Genomic DNA, 13730 nt, shown 5'->3' on the forward strand with positions numbered 1-13730 from the left:
GAAGTTCAGTCAATGAAATTACTGAATTAACGAAACAAAAATTACCTTTTTAAGATTAGGTCACATGTATTCATGAAGCTGGAAGTGGTTGTATAACAGAGCTGAGTTATATAATAATGCATTGAATGAAATTATACTGGAAGAGAGATGGAGTGTTCGGCTGCTAGTCTTGTGTTCTGATACCAGCATGCTTCATTTCCATTGACTTTGCTTCTGTCATTGGTAATTCTGCTTGTATCCTAACTTGGGTATTGTGGCCTTCTCAACACTTGGCTATCATTACAGACACTATCAGTGGTTTCCAGCTACCAGTCTGGGAATAAAAAGGGCAAGCACACAAAAACACTGACACACAAACTCATCGGTGGGTCGGGTTCATCAAATACTGAATTTACTATGGGTAATTTAGTCTAAAATATTTCTTCAACAGCTAAGATGGAGACTACTGTACATGAACAAATGAAGCTTGAGTCAAGACTGCCAACATCACTTAATCACAATCTGGTGTAAATATGACAATCAGGCCAGTATATCCCTGACACCAAGAAGGGAACAAAACAACAGGGTGTCTTTTGATTGTTTGTTTATTTACTGAAACACTTAACATTTGAGTTCTTGATGTTTGAAATTTCAGGCAAAAATTATGGCAATATCCTAGAAATAATTAAAAATAAGTCAACACCCATTTTTCTGCAAAATGTTAAATATACAAAAAAATTGACGCTCATGGTCATCAACTTATTTCAAAATAGTAATAATAGAAAAAAAAATCAAACATCACGTTTCATTCAAATAGCAAACTCACTGCCATTGGGTCAATTCTGACTCATAAAGATTCTATATAGGGTTTCTAAGACTGCAAACCCTGATGGGAACAGACAGCCACATCTTTCTCCCATGGAGTGACTGGTGGGTTTGAACTTCTGACCCTGTGGTTAGCAGTCGAGTCCTTATTCTACAGCACCAACAATTTTAATAGTCTAATTCTGAATATTTACTATGTTAAGAATACTAATCATACCGGATTGCAAGAAGAACCAAGAAATCTGTCCTAGAAGAAGCACAGCCAGAATGGTCCCTGAAAGCAAGGACGGTGAGAGAAAGTTATCACGATGATAACTTAGTATCATGAGGACATGTTATCAAGAGGAACCAGACCCTGGAGAAGGACACCATGCTTGGAACAGTAGAGGGTCAGCCAAAAAGAGGAAGAGATCTCGAGGGAATGGACTGACAAAAGGACTAAACAATGAATGGGCTTGTAATTATGAGAATGGTATAGGACTGGGCACAGTGTTTCCTTTTGCTGTGCACTGGGGCGGTATGAGTCAGAACTTATTCGATGGCACCTAAGAAAAATAATAACAAATTACATTAAAACCCAGAAACCAAACCCTATGAGTGGTTATGATGAATTTACACTAGGGTATTTCAATTCCCGTTCATAATACAACACCCAATAAGTCACAATAGCTTGTAAAATAGTCACTGCATTGTTCTAAAGTATGTCTACTCAGTCAACAACAACAACAAACAAACCTATTGCAGTGCCATGCCAATGTTGAGTGGACTATAGCTCACAGTGACCCTGTAGGGCAGAGTAGAACTGACCCACAGGGTTTCCAAGACTGTTCATCTTTACTGAAACAGACTGTCACATCTTTCTTCCACAGGACGGCTGATGGGTTCAAACTGACAAGCTTTTGGTTGGCAGTCAAGCTCTTTAACCTCTGCCACACCAAGACTCCTTCTCTCTGCATTCCACCGGAACTCACTGCCAAGTCGATTCCAACTCATAGCAATGGAGTGGCTGGAGGGTTTGACCTGCCCACCTTGTGGTTAGTAGTTCAGTGCTTACCCTTCAGTGCCACCAGTACTACTTCCATCTATGCATTGTTCCTGTTGTTAAGTGCTGTCAAGTCACTTCTGACCCATAGCGATCCTGTACAGGTTTTTGAAGAGCGGCTGGTGGGTTTGAACCGCCAACCTTGCGATTCAAACTGACCTTATGGTCCAGCACATTATCCTGCAGCACCACACCAGGACTCCGTCTATGCATTAGTACCCTCATAAAAGACATTCATTCTTCTTTGCTTTTATCTGGTGAGTATTCATCACACTAATCTCCTGGGTCACAGATAAAATGTAGTAAAGTAATGCCGAGTGGAGTCCTGGTGTGGTGCTGTAGGAAAAGCACTGGTCTGCTAATCATAAGTTTGGTGGCTCAAAACCACCATCTGCTCCTTGCAAACCCTATACAGGCTTGCTATGAGTCTGCTATGAGTCGGAACCGACGTAATGGTACCTAACAGCAACAACAATGCTGAATAAGAATACACTGAGAAAGAAATAGGTTCAAAACTCAAATGATCACATATGGTTACTTATTAACAACCCAGTTACAGGCTCAATGGCAGGCAAGCCAATTCAGTGACTGAAAAAAGGGCTTAGCTTACCTTCAAGTTAATACGTTCATAATTTCAGTGTTTTCATTTCTGTACACAGGAAAACAAACTGAGTACTGCAGATATCTTGCTCAGCAGGATATGAAGTCTTTACCCCTGATTACATATATACCCATTGCTGCTGAGTCAATTCCGAGTCACAGTAACCCCACTGGACAGAACCGAACAGCCCCAGAGGGTTTCCAAGGCTGTAACTCTTTACACAAATGGACCACGCATCTTTCTCCCAAGGAGAGGCTGGTGGGTGTGAACTTTTTTGGTTAGCAGCCAAGTGCTTAACCACTGTGTCCCCCGGGCTCCTTTCCTGATTGTATCTATGAGAGTAAATCTTTCCAGAGCAGGGTAAATCCAACTGCTAGATTCAGAATTTGCCCTAGGGATTTCAAAAAGTTGATGCTGAAGATGTCTTTAATTTTTCAGTCCAAAACCAAATTATAAATAAATAAACAAACAAACATATACACACACATATGTATTCACGCACGCACACACACATAGATATGACTTCTGGTGTGGTGCTGTGGATCAGTACTAGACTGCAAACCCCAACTAACAATCCATGGTACTTTAAACACATATACATATATATAAACACATACATGTATACATATAAACACATACACACACACACATATATATATAAACACATACACATATATGCATATATTGTTGTTGTTAAGTGTTGTTGAGTTGGTTCAGACTTAAAGCCATCCTGTATAGGGTTTCCAAGGAATGCCTTGTGGGTTTGAACCATCGACCTTGTGGTTAGCAGTCCTTACTTACCCGACAGTGCCACACCAGGATTATCTCTCAACAACAGACAGAAACACTGCCCAGTCCTGCGCCAACCTCACAACAGTTGCTACATTTGAACCAATTGCTGCTTGACACTGTGTCAATCCATTTCACTGGGGTCTCCTCTTTTTCGCTGACCCTCCACTTTACCAAGCACGATGTCCTTCTGCAGGAACTGGTCCCTCCTGATAATATGCCCCAAGTATGAGAGACAAAGTCTGAACATCCTGGCTTCTAAGGAGCATTCCGGCTGCACCTCTTCCAGGACAGATTTGTTTGCTCTTCTGGCAGTCCATGGTACTTTTAATATTCTTCTCCAACACCATAACTCAAATGCCTCAATTCTTCTATGGTTTTCCTGATTCACTGTGAAACTTTTACATGCATATGTGAACTATATACAGACATATAGGAATACATATACATGTTGTTGTTAAGTGCCGTAGATTCAGTTCCAACTGCTAGTGACCCGTGTATAGGGTTTCCAAGACTTTAACTCTGAGGAAGCAGAAAGCCTCACCTTTCTCCCGTGGAGTACTGGTGGGCTCAAACTGGGAAACTTGTGTTCTGCAGTCCATGAAGCCACCATGCTTTTACACACACACACACACACACACACACACACACACACATATATTACCTACAAAGGACATTTTGGAGGTCCTTTGTAGATAATATTGGGTTGCAGATAATATTGGATAAAATTGTAACAAATTGAATGTCCTAATGTGCTATGTTATGAAAAATTATGATCACAGATAGAACTGCAATAGTCTGAGGAGGAAAATTTACAATGTTGTTACTGCATGAGAAACGTGGATCTTGTGTACAAGTTGGGATTTTACTTCCTTTTTCTCCCTTTGCTCATCCCCTACCCCAACATTTTAATTTATCTTAAATTATACTACAATGATCACTCAGGCAAGCTTTAAGTTGGGGGGACACAAGGGGAGCATATATATAGTAGCAATGTCAGGGGGCTTCAAAAGTTTTTGGACAAATACCATTATCTTGTCATATCATTTTTGCACAAACTTTTTGAAGCCCCCTGGTGTATGTAGAGTGTAGTGGCTCTGTACGATAAGACACAAACCACAAGGTCAGTGGGGCAAGTCTACCTGCTGCTCTGAGGGAAAAAGGTGAAGTTTTCTGCTTCCTCAAAGACTCACAGCCTCGGAAACGTCACACAGTCCTTATGAGTAGGAATTCACTTGACGGCACTTAACACCAACAAGGTATAGACATGGTCTTTAATGATGGAGACTTCGGGGTTGGGGTGAGTTCCTAAAGCGGGTTAAGCCTCCAGTCCTCTGTTGCTTTGATGTGACTGTTATTGCTGGTTTGTGTCATTGAGTCGTTTGGGACTCATAGCAACCCTGAAGAGGGTTTGAGCCATCAGCATCTTGGTGAGCAGGCCAGGGGTTACCCTACAGCACCACACCAAGATTCCTTTGATGTGGCTGTTGTTGTTAAATGCCATCGAATCAGTTCCGACCCACAGTGACAGGGTTTCTGAGGAGCGGCTGGTGAGCTTGAACCACTGACCTTGCTATTCAAACAGACCTTGCAGTCCAGTGCATTAACCCACAGTGCCACACCAAGTGGTGGTGGTGTGCCATGGAGTTGGTTCTGACTAATAGCAACCCTGAACAGGGTTTCTGAGACTGTAAATCTTAATGGGAGCAGAGAGCCTCATCTTTCTCCCATGGAACTGCTAGTAGTTTCGAACTGCTGACCATGAGATTAGCAGCCCAAAGCTCCTTCTACACCAAGTGGTGGTGGTTACATTCATCCATCAGTAGAGCCATTTCCTTTCTCCCTTCCTCTTAGGACTTAGTCTCTACGAAGCAGCTTGCTTGCACTTGGGAAACCAAATCCACTGCTGTTGATTCCTGCTATGAAACTCTATGTTGTTGTTGTTAAATGCCTGTGAATCAGTTCTGCTTCACAGCTGAACCTGTCCCGAGGAGTGGGACAGAGTGGGACAGAGTAAAACTCTTCCCAAGGTTTCCGAGATTGTCCATCTTAACGGGAATAGACAGCATCATCTTTCTCCTACAAGGCGACTGGCGGTTTTGAACCACCAACCTTGTGGTTAGCAGCCTGGTGCTTAAACACTTCACCACCAGGGTTGTTGTTGTTACATGCATTTGAGTCAGTTCCATAGCAACCTTGTATAGGATTTCTGAGGCTATAAATCTTTATAGAGCAGAAAACCTCATCTTTGTCCTGTGTAGTGGCTAGCGGGTTAGAACTACTGACCTTGTGGGTTGTTGTTGTTGTTGAGTGCCGTCAAGTCGATTCCGACCTATAGTGACCCTGTATAGGGTTTCAGAAGAGCAGCTGGTGAGATTAAACCACTGACCTTGCAGTTCAAATGACTCTGCAGTCTGATGCATTAACCCACAGCGCCACACCAGGACTCTGACCTTGTGGGCTTGTTGTTGTTGTTAAGTGCCGTCGAGTTGATTCTGATCCATAGCAACCCTGTATAGGGTTTCCAAGGAGCAGCTGGTGAGCTTGAACTGCCAACCTTGCAGTCTGGTGCATTAACCCGCAGCGCCACACCAGGTCCTTACAGGTACCAGCTGTCAATTATCCTACAGTGCCACCAAGGAAAAGGCCTCTAAATTGTGAGATGAGCCTAAATCACTATACCCTAAGGAGATCCCAGCTCATTGTCCCATGTTGTATTTAGTTAGGGTGAGATGGCAAGTATTCATCAGATAAAATGACAAACGGAAGAAGCTCATATATGAACTGCTTGTGGAAAGGAGCCTTATTTGATGAATCTTCCCATCCAAAAATCCTGTCACAGAGCCTGGCACATGTTGTTGTGGTTGTTGTATGCTGATATGTTACAGTCCAACTCATAATGGCCCTATTGTTTCTGAGGAAGGGAAGATGGGTTTGAACCACCAACCTTTCGATCAGCAGTCCAGTGCTTGTCCTTTAGCACTACACCACGACTCCACATTTTATGATACAGACCACACAGAATTTGGCTACTTGTAATATATTTTAACATCTTTAGCCTGCCTGCTATTAAGTCAATTGTTATTGGTGGTGGCTGTGTGCCGTGGAGTCGGTTCCGACCCATAGCGACCCTGTACAGGGTTTCCGAGGCTGTAAATCTTTATGGGAGCAGAAAGCCTCATCTTTCTCCAGCGGAACACCTGGTAGTTTCAAACTGTTGACCCTGAGGTTCTCAGCCTGATTCGTAACCACTATGCTACCAGAGCTCCTTGGCACACAGTAGAGGCTCAAAAGGTTTGCAGACAAATAACATCTACCTAACTAATTTTAAAGAAAGCTGGTTAAGAAAGGATTATATTCATCAAACACATGGGGAGCAAGTTCAACCTTAATGGCGGTGTAGGATAAGCATTGGACTGCTAATCTCTAGGTCAGCAGTTCAAAACTACCAGCTGCTCCTCGGAAATGGTATACAGGGTCACTTTAAGTGGGAACTGACTCCACAGCTTAAAAGCCGCAACATTCATGAAAAAAAAAAAAAAAAATAAATAAATATATATATATATATATATATATATACTGGCAACAAAATTAAAATCCCTTCAAGCACTTATCAGCTAGCTACACAGTGTTTCTTTGTTTATTTAAGTGATTTAACTTTAAACTACAGTATCAAGAGTCATAGTGTGGCGCTGCAGGATAAGCACTTGACCTCAAGGTTGGTTTGAACCACAAAGTTGGTGGTTCAAATTCACCAGCCACTCCTCAGAAGCCCCACAGAGGGTGACTATGAGTCAGAGCGGACTCAATGGCACTTAATGACAATAAAATATAATATCAAACACTTGACTAGTAAGTGCCAATCTATGAAGCATTTCTGTAGATATAATTTCATTTAATCCTTCAACATTTTTAAGAAATGTATAATCATCATCATCAATTTGACAGATAAAGATACTAAGGTTCAATGAGGCTAGACCTAAATCTATGATTATTTGAATGCGAAACCTGGGCTCATTCTACCAAATTGCATTCTCTGCTTTTAAAGTTTCTTTCTTTCCAGGGCAATTTTTCATATGCACATCCTATAACTAACTCACTCTTAGACAGGTTTAGTAGAGCTTCCAGATTAAGGTAGACTAGGAAGAAAGTCTAGGCAATGTTCTTCATGAAATTAGCCAATAAAAACACTACAAACCACAGCATCACCAATAGCATGAAGATACTAGATTAGATTTTCATCTGTCAAATATCTAAATCTTTACCTGTGGCTGAACATTTGCGTAGGCTCTGATTCAATTCTGCTCAGGTTTTATAATTACATTTAATTACTTATATTCTAAGCAGAAAGGTTAATTAGTGCTCCATAAGTTACCCCTATGCTGATCCATACCAGCTTTCCTTTTCACCCCATTTATTTCAGGAAACCTCCCACGTTCTCCTATAACATTCGCAGCCAGCAGAAACAATCCAGGGTAGGGACACCTGGGAACTTTTCACCTACAAGCTTCTCCTGGGAAAGTGGGTGTGTTCCTAGTGCTCAAAGAGGAAAATGCAGGACCACAAACAATGAGTGATTCCTGACTTCTAAAAGGAAGCCCAGACATGAAGAGACTATGCAAAGCATCCTGGGGCAGGCCGCATTCAGGGGCTCACCCAGTTTGCCACACTTTTCCTCCACACCAGCTGAGCTATAGTCTGACTTACCATTAAGCACTTCCGACCCTTCCTTGCTTTTGCCTTCTTTTAAAAAAACTAACAGTGTTGTTAAATGCCATCATGTTGGTTCTGACTCATAGCGATTGATCCTGTATAGGATTTCCAAGGAGCAGCTGGTGGATTTGAACATTAGTACTCAGATAAGAAAAACATCAGAACATCAATAGAAAAATGCACAAAAGACCAGAAGGACAAGATTGTCAAAGACAGCAAAAAAAAAAAAGGAATAAATCAATAATATAATAAAGACATGCTATTATTGTTAAGTACCATCAAGTCAGTTTCGACTCATAGCGACTCTGTATAGGGTTTCCAAGGCGTGACTGCTGAGTTTGAACCACTGACTTTACAGTTCAAACCGACCTTGTGGCCCAGTGCTTATCCTATAGCCACAGCGGGACATGTATACTCACAAAGTACCATCAAGTCTACAAATTGCTTCTTCAAATGATGTAGGGCCATAGATACAATCTTTAGGATATCAAACTTGGCAAAAAGTTTAAATGCTCATTTAAAAAATATGACCCTGACTCAGAAGATTTTTGTCCCATGTAAATTCTACAAAATTTATTAATTTAAGAAATGTTTATATATTACCTGTCTTTTACCAGACTGGGAGCCCTGGTGTCATAGTGAGTTAAGCATTGGGCTGCTAAACACAAGGTAAGCAGTTCAAACCCACTAGCTCCTCTGCTCAAGAAAGTTGAGGCTCCTATAAAGATCTACAGTCTTGAAAACCCTATGAGGCAGTTCTATTCTGAATTAGGGGGTAGCTACGAGTCAGACAGTGGGAATGGGTTGAGTTGGGTTTGGGTTTGGCCAACTATTGGGCTGTGTATCAACATAACAGCATGAAAGACAATCAAAATTACTTTTTTCAGATGTTTGGAAAGTGTATTTTGATTGGATCTGTGGCAATGTGGAGAGAGAGGGAGGTGGAGGAAAGTGAAACTTTCTATTTAATATAAAAAGTTTTGACCACTCACATAAAAGGGTTGTTTTGTTTTGCTAAGTGTCCCATAAAAACTTATATTTCTGAGGATCTAGAATGATCCTGCTTCTGTCCCTGGAAATGTGATCTTGTTTAGTTGTGAGAAGAAAGGAAACACTTTTAATATCATTTACTGAGTACATGGTAAGCCTCACAGTGACCATTCAGAGCTGGACTATCAGAAAAAGGATTCTCAGTAGAAATATAGGTGGATGGACTCCCCCATCTCTCTTGGTTCCATGCCCACCTCAACACCTATGCCCACTTCAGTGTCAGATTACCAATTAGCAAGGTCAGGCACGGCTTACTAGCTGGTATCTGTCTCTTTCCCAAACCCGTATCACCATCCCAGAGAATCAAAATCTCTTTTCAAATGTACAATCCCTATCAGAGACAGCAGACAGGGAGTCCTGGTGTGACTCCAGAGGATAAGCTCTGGACCGACCGCAAGGTCGCTTTGAACTGAAAGGTCATTGGTTCAAACTCACCAGCCGATCCTCTGAAACCTTATATAGGATTACTATGAGTCAGATCCAACTCAATGGCACTTAACAACAACATCAGAGACAGAGTACCCATTAAATAAGGTAAGCATGGACTTACTGTAGTGATCCATATCACATGGGATGTTAATCTGTACTTACCTGACTTAATGGGGAATCTGCCCCTACCCACCTCCCACTTTTCTAGAAAGCTGATGTGTGTCAGGTAATGGGCTTCGAATCGATAGCTGTAAATTAATAGGTAAGTTCTTGCTTAGTCTTTTAGCCAATGAATCAATCAGAATTTTTATCAATTTAACTTTAGATCTTTCATTTTCATTGTATTTGGTCGTTACAATGAAGCCAAATGGTTAAGAGCACTTATTCTTCTATTCAAAGCTCCTTTTCCTACTGATAGGATATAGGGAAGCCTGGTGTGGCGCTCTAGGATAAGCACTTGACCATAAAGGTCAGTTTGAACTGCAAGGTCAGTAGTTCAAACCCACCAGCCACTCCTTGGAAACCCTATCCAGGCACTCATCAATAACAACATTATTGTTAAGCAGAAGAATAGGAAGACCACAGGAATGATAATGGACTTGGGGGTGGCTGTGTGCCGTGGAGTCAGTTCCGACTCATAGCGACCCTGTACAGGGTTTCCGAGGCTGTAAATCTTTACGGGAGCAGAACGCCTCATCTTTCTTCTGTGGAACAGCTGGTAGTTACGAACTGCTGACCTTGCTGTTTGCAGCCCGATTCATAACCACTGCACTACCAGAGCTCTTTGATAATGGCCTTAGACCTTCATTATTACTAATCCAAATGAATTAAGATCCAGTGGGAAGATTTCCAATGCTAAAGAGGGACCTGCTTGAGAAGGAAGCACTCACTGGATGCTGGAGAACTGTACAGGGTCAGCAAATTCACTCTTTGTTCATTCCTTTGTATATGGACTAAACACTAAGGGGTAATTGAGGAACCAGAGGAAAAGGGGTTGAAGCAAGTACAACTTACGCCTTCTGTTCTGTATTCTGTACATTGGGTGGTTTTCTGAATCTTTCTCACTAGAGCTGTGGGAAGAAGGGTTAGGGATCAAGTGTCATTGCTACCAGTAGGCTTCATTTCATTCAAGAAAGAATGTCACTCAGTCCTTTTGTAACCAACACTTGTCTTCTCATTTTCTCCAAACTCAGGAATTAACTGGTCTAAATGGTTGCTCTAAATATGTTCATCAAGATTACAAGAGGTACATAAATCTACTCTCCCATGAGAGTGCTAATTATTTTTTTTAATTCATGCTATCAGAAGAAATAACTTAATAATAGTAACCCTAAAGAGGAGACAGAACTTTTCAATCATTTGAATTAATGAGTACAAAGCACCTTTTCAATTAGATATCAGGCCATAATGGATATTTGCTACTAAAAGACTTAAGAAACAAACACACTTCCTTAGTTTCCCGTTTTTCAAAATGATCTGACATACTTAAGTGTTATAGATCCAAGAGAAAAAACACCATTTCCAATTACAAGAGTAAAATGACTTCTCTTGTCTCCAATTAAATGATTTTCAGAAAGGTTCATCAGGCGGAAAACCAGTGTGTATGAACGCCAGAAAAGCAGATGGCATCCAAGCTCACAAGGCTTAGTCTAGATAGATACTAAACTATAAGCTTGTTCTTTATCATTTGTGATCGGGTGGCTGTTCTAGGGTGGAAAGAACCTTGATGCCAAACAATACACAACAAACAACAACTATGGAAAGCTTGCAAAGTTCTCTAGACAAACCTACAGAGATTCTTTGAGAGGAGGAAGCATTTAGTGAAGGGTCAGGGAGGTTAGGAAAACTATGCGGAGAGCGACTGGACTAAACCAGGTGAGCCCACGTCCGGGCTCCGGATGGTGGCGGAGGGCGGGTCCCCGGGCGGGCGGCTGGCATCTTCTTGGCCAGGCCGCCCAGGTCGGGTCTCGCGGAGCCCTGGGACTCCCGAGGCGGACTTGGGCTACAGGAGACGGAGATGATCGCCAGCACCGCCCGCTCCCCGGGAGCATCTCCAGGTCCGTGGCTCGGTCCCTTTAGCATCCTCAAGTCCTCCGACATTTTTCACAGAGACAGGGAGGTAGGGACGCGAGAAGCAATCGACCGAGTGTCTGCACCCAGTCTCTGCCGCAGCCAAGGAAGAGGCAGAGGAGGAGAAGGCTGGCGAGGAGGCAGCTATTAAACCGATTCCATCAATAATCAAAAGAATCCCCATCACCCACAGGAAGGGTGCCTCTGGTACACCCACCCGGGCAGCGTCTCCCGGGCTAGTGGGCGTTCCTCCACCTCCTCCTCTCACCCCTCGCTGGCTGTGCAATCGATCCCACAGACCCGCAACAAAACCCTCTTTTCTGTGACCATGGGGAGGGAAGGGACGGAACAAAAGAGGCCCCCACCCCGAGACACACACACGCACTCGATCGCTGCTAAAGGTGTTCATTTTTGCAAACCATTCTGCCTGCACCTTCCCTACCTGAACAGGGCATTTCCCCAAAGGCAGGGAAATATAAAGGAGAGAACACACCACTCTCAAGAGACCGGTCAGTGAAATTTCCACAATCGGTTTTCTATTAACCACAAAAACCCCGCAGGACCCGGCGCTCCCCGCCCCAGCTCCGGGCGCAGCTCTCTGCGGGCGCCGGGGACCCCCCCGGAGTCCTTTTTCTCTGTGGCCGGCCACCGGCCACCCCCCGACAGCCCCGAGGCTCCAACTTCGCGGCCCCGGTTTCCAGCGGATCCCCCGGCCCGCAGGCGCCCCCGGGCACAGTGCAGCTCTCCGCCCCCTCTCTCCATCCTCCTCCCCGCGTTCACACACGCATCCCTTGGTCCAAGCAGACATTTTTGCTGTCATACATGGAGCGGCGCTCAGCCTCCACGGCCACCTCTTTCTTACCCAGTTGCCTGGAGGGTGGGCAGCGCACCGAGCGGTCCGGGGGCGCGGGCAGGCGGCTCGGTCCTCTAGCGGCGGTGGTGCGCTGCCATCCGCCCAACTTCAGCACCCAGCCGGCGACGAGAGGAAGCCAGGCGAGGCTGCAGGGAGGGGGCGGTGCGAGCAGGAGGGTGGGCGGGGAAGCAGCGGGCGCCGCTCGGCAGCGCGCATGCGTCCCGCCGCGGGCGCAGCCCCTAGGCAGGAGCCGCCAGAGGGGCCGCGTGAGTCCCGGCCCCGCCCTCCCTCGGCTCGGCCGCGCCCACCGTGCGGAGGGCTCCGCGGGCCTGGGGCTCAGCGCGATCAGCTGTAGGCTGAGCTGGGTTGTACGGGACCGGGGTGCAGGCTAGCCATGATTGCAGTGGCTCAAGCCTAGGCTGCGACTCCTTCCTCACCTCCCCCGGCACCCACGTCGTTTTATCCTGGGCTGTATGAGCGGGCTGACCCAGGCACAGCCAGGGGGCTCCGTGGAAGCTTTCCCTGCTTGTGTGTGTGTGTGTGTGTGTGTGTGTGTTGCTTGTGGCGGTGGTGGGGGTTCTCCATGGTACAAAGTTAAAACAAGTTTTGCAGACCCAAGGACTAGATTTTATGAAGAGTCCTTTCCTTTGCTGGCTTCCTCATCCAGAAATAGGACCCTTTCCCCTTAAGAATGATCTCAGGGGGCTCCAGCCTGGGCCATATGTGCGGGTCCAGGAGTCTGCACCCCGGGAGCTGGAGTTTTAAGTGGGTGAAATCGTGGGTAAATGATTAACAGAGTTGCGGATGCTTGGGGCCTAGGACATCCTTAGGGGACAGCTTGGTAGCTATCAAATGTAATAATTGTTCTAGTCACAAGCAGGGCCCAGCGTGGTAGCAAGGAGCTTTCAGATACTTAATGCATCATGAGCCTAGATTGCATCTCAGATGATGAGACTGAAGTGTTTGGGAGGTGAATTAGCAAATGACTGTCTTTCTCTTCAGATATGACATCTGTGGGAACAGGAGCGCCTTCCTGGCAGGAATGATTCGGCTTTTTTCTTAGCTCTGTTGAAAGGTGATTACTTGTAAACATGTATGATTTCCCATTGTTTGCGTGCTCATATATTCAAATATTTGCATAATTGTGTCAGAATTCTTTGCTGACCACACTCCTCTTCTCGCCCCTTCTGCTTACCTCATTTCTCTAGCTACCTCCATAGCTTTGGGATAGCAGTGCTTCTTAGTAATAATCTCAGCTGGTGTGGCTCTGCAAACGGTTCTTTACTGATCTATCCTGAAATACAGAAATATTTAAAAATCTTTATGTTGTTGTTGTTAAGTGCCATCAAGTCGATTCCGACCCATAGCGACCCTGAACA

At 44.4% G+C, this 13730-nt stretch overlaps 1 protein-coding gene across 1 annotated transcript in view; it reads right to left on the bottom strand.

Moving 5' to 3' along the window:
- RGS17 (regulator of G-protein signaling 17) overlaps nt 1–12497 on the bottom strand; it is a 169089-nt gene extending 156592 nt beyond the window's left edge. Inside the window, exon 1 of the mRNA XM_006874355.1 lies at nt 12361–12497. The gene's annotated coding sequence lies outside the window, so the exon portion shown is untranslated. The remainder of the gene's footprint in view (nt 1–12360) is intronic.
- Nucleotides 12498–13730: the final 1233 nt, after the last annotated feature.

This window comes from Chrysochloris asiatica, unplaced genomic scaffold (assembly GCF_000296735.1).
Source record: "Chrysochloris asiatica unplaced genomic scaffold, ChrAsi1.0 scaffold00271, whole genome shotgun sequence".
In the NCBI taxonomy this organism is placed as follows: Eukaryota; Metazoa; Chordata; class Mammalia; order Afrosoricida; family Chrysochloridae; genus Chrysochloris; species Chrysochloris asiatica.